This window comes from Heterocephalus glaber, unplaced genomic scaffold, assembly GCF_053883595.1.
Source record: "Heterocephalus glaber isolate CG9 unplaced genomic scaffold, H.glaber_assembly_v1.0 deba00000621, whole genome shotgun sequence".
NCBI lineage: Eukaryota > Metazoa > Chordata > Mammalia > Rodentia > Bathyergidae > Heterocephalus > Heterocephalus glaber.
Genome location: NW_028258153.1, coordinates 18499169 through 18510035, shown reverse-complemented (window position 1 = coordinate 18510035; position 10867 = coordinate 18499169). Strand labels below are relative to the sequence as shown.

At 45.5% G+C, this 10867-nt stretch overlaps 1 pseudogene; it reads right to left on the bottom strand.

Moving 5' to 3' along the window:
* Nucleotides 1-6507: 6507 nt before the first annotated feature.
* LOC101698246 (heterogeneous nuclear ribonucleoprotein A3-like) lies at nucleotides 6508-7680 on the bottom strand (annotated as a pseudogene).
* Between the last annotated feature and the right edge of the window lie 3187 nt (nucleotides 7681-10867).

Sequence of the window (10867 nt, the reverse complement as noted above, 5' to 3'; positions counted from 1 at the left end):
TGCCTGCACCTGGTGTAACTTCAATGTGTTATCTTGTGTTTCCAGCTTAAATGATTCGAAGCGCAAAAGGGGAAAAAAAATTTACACAAGGTCAGGACCAGCATTGGTTTAGCTGCATCTACCACGCACAGTTATCTAAGTAGGGTTTTATCCTGCCCTGACTGGAGATGCCGGGCCTTATCCTTGCTGATTACATCAATCACTTTTTTTTTTCAAATGAGAAAAACAGGCTTTATTTCCTTCAGAGAAACACAATAATAGCTACTGTTTATTTTATTTTAATTTTTTATTAATTATATTGGTTCATTTTAGGTATACAATATAATGACACTCATCATTGGAAATTTGCACCTTTACATAATCTCTCTTGGTTCTTATTTTTTTCCCCATTCCCCTGCTCTCCCTTCAACCCCTCCACCCCTTCCTATCTACAAAGACTTTGTTTCCATTTTTTCTTTTTCTCACATTAATTCCATTCCCTTCTTTCTTTTCCTCTACCCCTCCCACTTCCCCTTCCCCTGTGCCTTTTCTTCCTATTTCACATTATCTATTATACCTTTTAGTCCTTATTTACACTTTCAGTTTCTCACACTAGAGAAACTATTCAGTATTTACACATGTGTGTCCTATTTTTTTCACTTAAGAGTATGGCCTCAGTATGCATCCATTTAGCTATAAATGTCTCTAGTTTCTCGTTCTTTATGGCTGAGTAATACTCCCATTTTATATATTAAAAAAAATTTTTCTTTATCCAGTCTCCAGTTGATGGGCATTTGGGCTGTTTCCAAGTTTTAGCTATCACAAACTGTGCTGCTATGAACATGGGTGCACATATATCACTGTGGTATGATTCTTTTAATTCTTTGGGGAAGATCCCCAGCAGCGAAATAGCTGGGTCAAATGGGACCTCCAATCCTAGTTCTTTGAGGTATCTCCATACTGATTTCCACAGTGGTTGCACCAGTCGACACTCCCACCAGCAGTGGAGTAGGGGATCTCTTTTTACTAAAAAGCTTCTGCACAGCAAGAGAAACCACCAACAGTGTGAAGAGACAACCCACAATGTGGGAAAAATTTTTCACTGGCTGTCTTTCAGACAAAGGTTTACTATCCAGAATCTATAAAGAACTTAAAGAAATCAGACCTCCAAAATTTAAAGACCCAATAGAAAAATGGGCATCTGAACTGACAAAGAAGTAGAAATAGCAATAAACGTATGAAAAAATGTTCAACATCACTGGTCATTCAAGAGATGCAAATGAAAACGGCACTGAGATTCCACCTCACCTCAGAAAGAAAGGCTGCTGTCATGAAATCAACATCAATGACTTTTTTTGGTTGTACTTGGGATTGGACCCATGGTGCTCTATTATGGAGATGTACACCTTCCACCCTTTAAAAAAATTTTGGGACTGGAGTCTCACTGAATTCCCCGTGCTGCTTTCGGACTTGCAGTCGTGCCTATGCCTCTTTTTTGTTTGTTTGTTTTTTGAGATAGGGTCTCCCTATGCAATTTAGGTTGTCCTTGAATGCACCACATAGGCTACGAACTCGTGGCTATACTGCCTCACCTTCCTGAGTGCTGGGATTACAGACGTGCGCCACCAAGCCTGGCATCCACCTCACCCTTTCGATAGGTTTACCAAATTTACAGGACCGAGCCTGCAGAAGGAGTTGCGGAACTCTGAGAGAGAGGAGAGAGAGAGAGAAGAGAGAGAGAGAGGAAAGAGACAGGAGAGAGACTGACTCTCTGGAGCTTGCAATCCTCCCTCAGCCTCTCAGTGTGCTGGGTTTTCAGGTGCGCATTACCACTGGCACCAGCTGGCACTGGCCACCAGTACTGGCACCACCATTGCCATTGGCCACTGGCCTGGCACCGACGTAGGCGCCACGTGCCATGGCCACAGCCCACCATGGCCACTGCCTGCCAGCACCAGCCACTGGCACTGCTGCTGGGCCCCACCACTGATACCTCCACCAGCCACCACGCACCAGCACCAGCACCAGCCACTGGCACTGATACAGGTGCCAGGTAATGCTGGCCACGGCCACCGCCCGCCACGATACTGTCCGCCAGCACCGGCCACCAGCACCAGCGCTGAGCACCACCACCGCCATTGCCGCCACCACTGGCCCCCAGCACTGGCACTGGCACCCACACTGTCACCCACACCCACACTGCCGCAGCCACAGGCCGCTAGGCCTGCCACTGGGTACCCCTGCCGCTGTGTCTGCCTGGGTGGAAGCCTTTACTGTGGTTTCTCCAGAAGGAACGGGCTGGCGCTTTGTGGATAGGAAGGAGTACACCTTTAGGGTTGGATTGTCTGAATAGCTTCAGTAGCCTCTGGGGCTATAGGGTGGATCCCAGCTGTCTGGCTGCGGATAGTGTCCCAGTTGCTTTGCATAGCAAAGGTGTGCTGGTGTGTTTGTTATCTGTAGGAAATTGCTAACCTAGGGAATACTGGTTGGTTCCTCAGGCCTCAAACTTTTCAAGTGCAACAAGAATACAGAAAATAAAAAACATAGTGAACGCTATGCTTGTGGTGCTTTGATGTTACAGAATTTCTGTTGCTCTTATTGTAACATTTTTTGTTTGTTTGTTTGTTTTTCTGGAACCCACAATCAAACTCAAGACCTTGTGCTTGCGAGTATCATAGCATTTGAATGGTTCTCATTTTTACAAATAGGGTTTCTGAAGATCAGATTAGCCCATGATTTTTTCCCTTATAGCAACTTACATTCAGTGGAATGATGCGTTGTTTTTCATGGTGCCTAGAAAACAGCTGCGTGCTGGCCCGCCGAGTGCCAGAAACTCGCCGTCGCGTGTGCAGACGTGTGTGTGTGCATGTGCACGTGCCCGTGTATGCGTGTTCCTGGGAATTGAACCCAGGGCCTTTGCACTGAGCCCTTTTTATTTTTTAGTTTGGGGACAAGGGTCTTACTAAATCGCCCAGCCTGGCCTTGACTTCGCGATCCTCACAGTTGACTCCGGAGTAGCTGGGATTCTCTTCACACTCTGGGAGCACTGTGTGGCCAGAGAAGTTGCTGCAGCCGGGTGAGGAATGGAAGGGCTGCGCGGGCTGAGCCAGCAGTAGGCATGACAAACAGGTATCTCTATGAAACAGGCCATGGCCCCCATCCACCTGCTACATGGATAAGGGGCATGATTATTAGAAAACAAAATGCAAAAGGAAAGTGCAGATCTCTTTGAGGTTGTGGTTTTCTTTTGGTACCGGGGATTGAACTCAGGACTTTGTGCTTGCAAGGCAGGCAGCGGAACCACTGAGCTAAATCCCCAGCCCTTGAGGTTGTGTTTTGGATGCCAGTCCGAGCATTCTTCTTCTTTTTTCGGTACCGGGAAATGGAACTTGGGACCTTGTGGTTGCGAGGCAGGCAACAGAACCACTGAGCGAAATCCCTGGCCCCAGGTCTGAGCATTCTTAACTTGGTTATTGTAACAAAATGAGAGAAGGATATTCTTGCACCAATTACTGTCCTCCCCACCACTGCTACCCCCACCACCAACACCAGGAGCACTACTACTGGCTGTCATTGCCTGGGAGCCCAAAGAATGAACACATCTCCAGACTTTGGTCCCTAATGATGATGCTGTGCAGTAGCATGCTGTAAGAAAGACTTTAAAGAAGGTAAGAGACCAAACGTGGTGGTGTGTGCATGTCAGCCCCGCACTTGGGAGGCAGAGGCAGAAGGATTGCCGTGGGATTGAGGCTAAGGCTAGCCCGAAAGTACATAGTGGGATACTGTTTCAAAATACCAAGAAGAGCTGGGGATTTAGCTCAGTGGTTTCGCCGCCTGCTGGGCAATCGCAAGGACCCGAGTTCGATCCCCGGTACCAAAAAAAAAAAAAACACAAAAAAACCCAAGAAGAGGGCCAGGGATTTAGCTCAGTGGTTTGGGTGCCTGCTTCTCAAGCACAAGGTCCCGAGTTCGATCCCCGGTACCAAAAAAAGAAGAAAAGAAAAGTTCTAGTTCTTGCACCTGCACCGAGCCCGATGCATGGAAAGCTAACAGAGGGAACACAAATCAGGATCTCTTTCCTTTAGCTGCCCGCCCCCCCAATCTGTGACCGAACCAGTGGCACTGATTTGCTGGTGGTATGGTTCTGAGCTCTGCAAAGAGCCCTGCAGCGCCACCCTCGCATTGACTGCAGCTCCTCTGCTTGACCATGTTGAAGACCAGAGAGTGGGAAGAGTGAGCACTCTCCTGTACCACCAGAGCGGAGATTTCTAGAAAACGGAGACTGAAGTAAGTTGGAGGATTTGGCGGACAGCGGCGCTCCCGAATCAAAGGAGTTGTGGAGAAGGCTGCTTTGGAGTGGTCTTTCTCTCCCTCTGTGGAAGAAGGGGGAGCAGAGCACAGGTTGTTTTTTTGGTACCAGGGATCAAACTCCGGACCTTGCGATTTCGAGGCAGGCACTGGAACCACTGAGCTAAATCCCCAGCCCCAAGCATAGGTTATTGAAAGCAGCAATAACATGAATATCCTGGAAGTCATAGACTGCATTCCTCTCGTGGCGGTTGAGCTCAGAGTCCCCCAGGAAGACAGCAACCGAGGAGAAGCAGCCTGGGAAATGATTTTGCTGAGCTGCGGGACAAAGCTGTACCTCTGCAGCAACACCTGTAAAGCAGAGTTGGAGGGTCCAGACACGAAGACATCAGCTGCGGCACCTAGAAGTAGGCACAGACATGCTCGAGGCCATCTGACCCCGTACACTCTGCTTGTGTGTTCAGGGGAGGAACACAACCAATCATTCTTTTTCTTTGTTCTTTTTCTTTTTTTATTTTGTTGACCACTTCACGCACAACGGAAATCATCGTATCCCAAAGAGAGACCAATTCTTGCTGATGATGTTCTTCTTTCCTGATATCTGCTTGACAGAGATGTTTGTGTGGAGAGAAGGATTTCTGAAACACCCACTGAACATACGGGGTGACTTACAGGTGGGAACTGACACAGAGGTAGACAGAGGTGCTCACTCTTGTGCCCAGGCAATCACTGTCAATGACAGACTGACTACTAAAGTTATTACTGTATTGAAGTAGTGTTAGTAATTTTGCTGTTTTGTTTTATTTTTGGCTGCTCGGGTAACTGTAGCCCTTAACCAAGCATATCATTTTTTTTCTGCTTTTGTCTTTTTTGGAGTACAGCTATAAAATATTTGGGTACAGGAAATGCATTATTCTTGCAGCTTCGATATATTCAGGGTGGATTGTAAAGGTTATGACTATTTTGATAACATTATTTACACATTTAAAATGATGTGGTTAGGGCTGGGGATGTAGCTCAGTGGCATTGCACCTGCCTGGCAAGTGCAAGGTCCTAAGTTTGATTCCCAGTACCAAAAAAAAAAAAAAAGATGTGGTTATTACAAGTCTGTTGAAAGGGCAACTACTGCATAAAAATAAATTACATGGAATAAATATTTTGCATCGGAAAAAAAAGAAACAGTGTGCCAAGACAAATAAGGGAGGCTACTAAGGCTACTAAGAGGGTACTGATATGCTAAAATTTTGGCCAGGACCACATCACCAAAAACAAGGTAATTCTGTATTTTCGTTTGTTTGTTTGTTTTTGGTACTGGGGATCGAACTTGGGACCTTGTGCTTGCACGGCAGGCGCTGGAACCACTGAACCAAATCCCCGGCCCAATTCTGTATTTTTTTGAAAAAAGTTTTGAAATTTTTGGGGGACAGTTTCTTAATTTTTTATTCTTGGTACTACCACCACAATTTTTCTTTTTTGGTCCTGGCGATCAAACTTGGGAACTTGCTCTTGCTAGGCAGGCACGGCACCACTGAGTTACATCCCCAGAACCAATTTACAGGGCAATAAACCTAATGTAATGAAAAGAAAAAGAAAAAGCTATAACAGATAAAAAAAGAAAAACAACACAGCAATGTACATCTAACTGACACTACATTACATTAATCAGTAGTTGTACTTTAGGGCTGGGGCTTTAGCTCAGTGACATTGTGCCTGCCTGACAGGCGCAAGGTCCTGAGTTCAATCCCCAGTACCAAAAGAAAAAAGAAAGTTGCACTTTTTGCAAACTGGCTATAGCAGTCCTGACTCAGAAGGGTTTCCTGTTTAAGCTGCAGTAACTTTTCTGACAGGTCCTTATGTCTACATTTCTTCTTTTTTTCCTTCGGTTTTTTTTTTTTTGGTACCAGGAATCCAATACAAGGCCTTGCACTTGCCAGGCAAGTGCTGCCCCACTGAGCTGCATCCCAGCCCCAGGTTCTTACAGTTCTATGTCAGGTCCTGACAGTTCCTCTAATGCATTTGGGACGACTGACTCTTCTTTTTTTTGGTGGTGGTGGTGGGGTACCAGGGATTAAACATGGGACCTTGCACTTGCAAGGCAGGCAGCAGCACCACTGAGCTAAATCCTCAACCCCTGGGACGGCTATCTCAAAATAACTGGCAGCTTTCCTGGCAACTCAACTCTCTCTCTTGCTAAGAACTGTAGTCCTTTTCTGTTGTTTTTTAAAAGCTTCTGGTGCCATATCCATCACTTCCACCAGCAGATCCGTAACCACCCCCATAGGGACAGCCAGAGCTTCTTCCACCAACACTGTCCCCTCCCCCATCCGGAATTTGATTTCTCTTGACCACTATAATTTCCAAAATCACTGTAGTGTTGCTTTTTTTTTCCACCACCACCATAGTTACCACCACCACCATTTCCTCCTTCGTTGTAACCATCATATCCTCCTCCTCCACCATACCCACCACCTTGGTTTCCATATCCTGGTCCATCACAACATAGCCTCCCTCCTCTACTACTGTAACCAGGACCGTGGCCACACTTTCCACATCACCTCCCAATCCATTATATCCACCATCACCATAACTACCTCTGCTGCCACCACCTCCACCACCATAGCCTCCTCTTCCATCGAAGCACCAAAATTCCCTCCACCACCTCCAGAGTTTCCTCCACAACCTATAAAATTGCCAGATCTGCCTCCATGACCTCTTTGTGATCCAGCAGATTGCAACTCTTGTTTAGAAAGGGCCTTTTTCACTTCACAATTATGCCCACTAATAATGTGGTATTTCTGAACAACAGTTTTATCTACTATATTGTGATCATCAAAAGTTGGGCCGGGGATTTAGCTCAGTGGTTTCGCCACCTGCTGCGGAAGCGCAAGGACCCGAGTTTGATCCCTGGTACCAAAAAAAAAAAAAAAAAAAAAAAGTTAAAAAAGCAGCAAGCACAAGGAGCCGAGTTTGATCTCCAGTACCAAAAAAAAAGTTAAAAAAGCAAATCTCCTCTTTTTCCCACTCTGCCTGTCTTCCATAACTTCTATGGTTTCGATTGCCATACTTTTCAAAGTAGTCTCTCAAATTGTATTCTTCTGTATCTTCTTTAACCTCCAACAAAAATTTTCTTCACTGTCAGATGAGCACCAGGCTTTACTGAATCCTCTCTCTGGTTCCACTACACACCCATCAAGTTTGTGTGGTTGAGCACACGTTGCTGCATCCACCTCTTCAACACAAAACCAAATCCTAGGGAGGGCTTTTATTTTTCAGTACCTGGGATCGAATTTGGGACATTGCGCTTGTGAGGCAGTCAGCTGAACCACTGAGCTAAATCCCCGGCACCAGGAGGGCTTTTTTTTTGCGGGATTCTCTCATTACCACACAATCTGTGGGTGTGCCCCATTTCTCAAAATTTTCTCTTAAACTCTCATGGGCAGCAGTTTTACCTCCATTTTGAGACTGGACTCTTGTAACTCAAACTCTTCCAACTCGGGTTCAGTATCGGCCAATTCTGTATTGTAAGTTAGTGAGCGAACATTCTGAGAGTTTGGAGAGGAGGTCTTAAAAACCCTTTCCGTATTGGTAACCTCATCATGTGACAAAATGTGGCAGTTCATTCTCCAAAGGCAGTGCTTTAGGGAATATGGCTTTAGATGGCTTTTGAATTAATGGAAGGAATAATTCTGAGATTAGTAACATTTTCAGTCAGGATTATCCCTGAAGGTAAAAAAAACAATCACTGAGTTCTACGGATTGTGTTTCTGCTGGCAAGAAAAGAGGAACAAAGAGAAAAAATAGTAGCAGGAAAAGAGGGGAGGAGAGAATGGAAAAAAGGGGGGAAGGGATAGAATATAGTAAGAGCTAGTTGGTGAAGATTACTGGAAACAAATGTCCAGGTATGTCTTTGTATGAAGAAGGTGTGTAGCGGGTCTAGCCCCAAAATGTAAAAGTGGAAAAGAAGAGATTGGATGAAGAATAGGACGGGAAGACTATAACAGACAAGTTAAAATTCCGTTGTGTGCACTTTCACATTGTTGTGGACATAGATTTCATAATCTTAACACTTGCCTGGATCTCTCTTTTTTTTTTTGGTACCGGGGATCGAACTCGGGTCCTTGCGCTTGCGAAGCAAACGCTGAAACCACTGAGCTAAATCCCCGGCCCAAAACTATTCTTTTTTGGGTTTTTTTGGTACGGAGATCGAACTTGGGTCCTTGTGCTTGCAGGACAGGCGACAGAACCACTGAGCTAAATCCCTGGCCCCTGTTGTTTGGTTTTTTGGTTAAGACAGAGTCTTCCTATATAGTATAGTCTGGCCTTAAACTCACTGTGAAGCCCAGGCTGGCCTGGAACTAGCAGCAGTCCTTCTGCCTGAGTCACCAAATGCTGAGATCACAGGTGTACACCACCACGCCTGGTTTAAATTTTAAAAATCTTAATCTTATAGATAACTAAGCTCTCTCATACCATGTACGCATTGCCACTGAACAGAAATCTGGTCTGGAGAGGCTAACATTCTGATGTGAGGTTAGATTGGCACTTCCTCCAGTGTTTTTTGTTTTGTTTTGTTTTTTGTGGTACCGGGGATCAAACTTGGGTCCTTGCTCTTGCGCAGCAGGCGGTGAAACCACTGAGCTAAATCTCTGGCCCTCCTCCAGTGTTTTTTGTACAATTATGTGGAAATTCTAACCAATGAACACAATGATTGCACAATGATTTCTTATAATTTGTTGTTATTTCATACTTTAAAAGGAGCACTCTCAGGTTTTGTGCATGCATACAAAGGAAAACATAAATAAAATGAATTCCAGAAACTTCTTCACATGTAGAGCTCAGCTTTTGTAAATCATTTACTGAATCAGTTGTTATGGTTGTGGTTTTCCTTACAGTATTGGCTTCTGTGCCACCAAAAATGTGGAGAATGCATCAAATTTTAAGAGTATTCCACTATTCAGGATTTTCTTCCAAGCAGCTGATCCTATTATACCCGAATTTTGATGCTAGTGCTTTTGGATCTAACAAGATGTCTGTGATCTCAGGTAATATCTCATCTTCTTTCTTCAGTGGCGTTTTTGACTAAAACTTTGAGAGGATGGGTATACTTGTCTAGCAGGACCATCAGTAATAATAGCCAAGTCATTTCACTGTTTTTGTTGTGTAGGGAATTAGGTTTATAGTTTAGCTGTTCAGATATAGTTTCCCAAAATGCATTAAGAACTAGTACATTTGGTGAGTAACTCGGAACTCTCAGAAGTCCAGTAGCTTTTAGCCAATCTCGCTATTCTCTTTTCTAGGTCCAGGGGGAATCTTTTTGGTTGTAGGAAAATCTTCTCTGAGCGACTCCTGTGTCTCTTACTTCCCTTGTGTGTATGTTGTGGTTTTATCAAACCGTGCGCTTAATTCAGCTGAGAGGAGCACTGTGTAAACAGCGGCATGCATGTTTTCGGACGCGGAGGCAATGCTGCCATCTGGCCAACGACATTAAGAGACCATCCAGAATTTGTAAGAGACAGCCTGATTTCAGAGATATTAACGCGTGGGGAAAGAAAAACATGTCTTATCGTTGGTGAATACATTATGTCATGGTGGCTGGGTAAACTCCATGGTATCATGGAGTTTATTTCACTGATACCAAGATGTGGAAAGAACTTGCCTTAAAAGAAATCAGTATTTTTGTGTGTTAAAAAGAAAATCTAGGGGCTGGGAATCTATCCCAGGTCAGCGTGCTAGCGTGTGTGCGTTGCAGGGATCGGTCACCAGCAAGGCTGTAACAACAGCCAGAGAGCCAAGTAAACAGCCAGGGAGCCACTCTAAAGGCACCGAGAGTATTTCTACATAGATGTAGATCTCGAACCAGCAGGTGCCCAGTCCATTGTAGATATGGATGCATTTGCTTATCACAGATTTAAACGATATATTAGGTAGCATAATTGATTCAGGTTTGTGCCCCCTCCCCATCACGTTTAAACTGCAGCCGCTCACCACTGCATTCTAGCAGGTAGGCAGCGAGTGTAATCGAACGAGATGGATGTCAATATTTGTAACCCTTTCGTGCGTGCACAGCGAAGGCCTCGGAATAGCTGATCTCCTTAAAGGAGCCCCAGCCTACAGTTTGTCAAAGAGAGATCATAGGACTCCTCACAGACGTCCCCTGACCTGAAATGCAAGACTAAACCGCAATCTTAACTACAGTGCCTAGCACGGAGTAAGTGCTCATTGAAAAGCAGCTTTTGTAAGATGCGCCTCACTGCGGGATAGCGAGGGGGATAGCGAGGGGGACCGGGCAACCTATTACCCCTTCAGCTTGGTTTTCTTTCCTGCATTCATGCAGTGCTTTGAATGGGGAGAGCTCTCATTTATTCGTTCAGATGCTAAAACTCTGGCGACTGATCTCGCGCCCTAAGGTGCTGCGCGCTCAGTAGATTCATTTCCAGAGTGGCCAGGCAGGCAGTGTCCGCTTTAAGCTCGGGGAGCGGGGGCCCGGGGCCAGCGGGGCGCTGGTGGGCGTGGGCGTGGGCGGGGGGGCGGTGCCAGGCCGTGCGTCAGAGGCCCCTGTTTTCTCACCTTGCCTGACGTC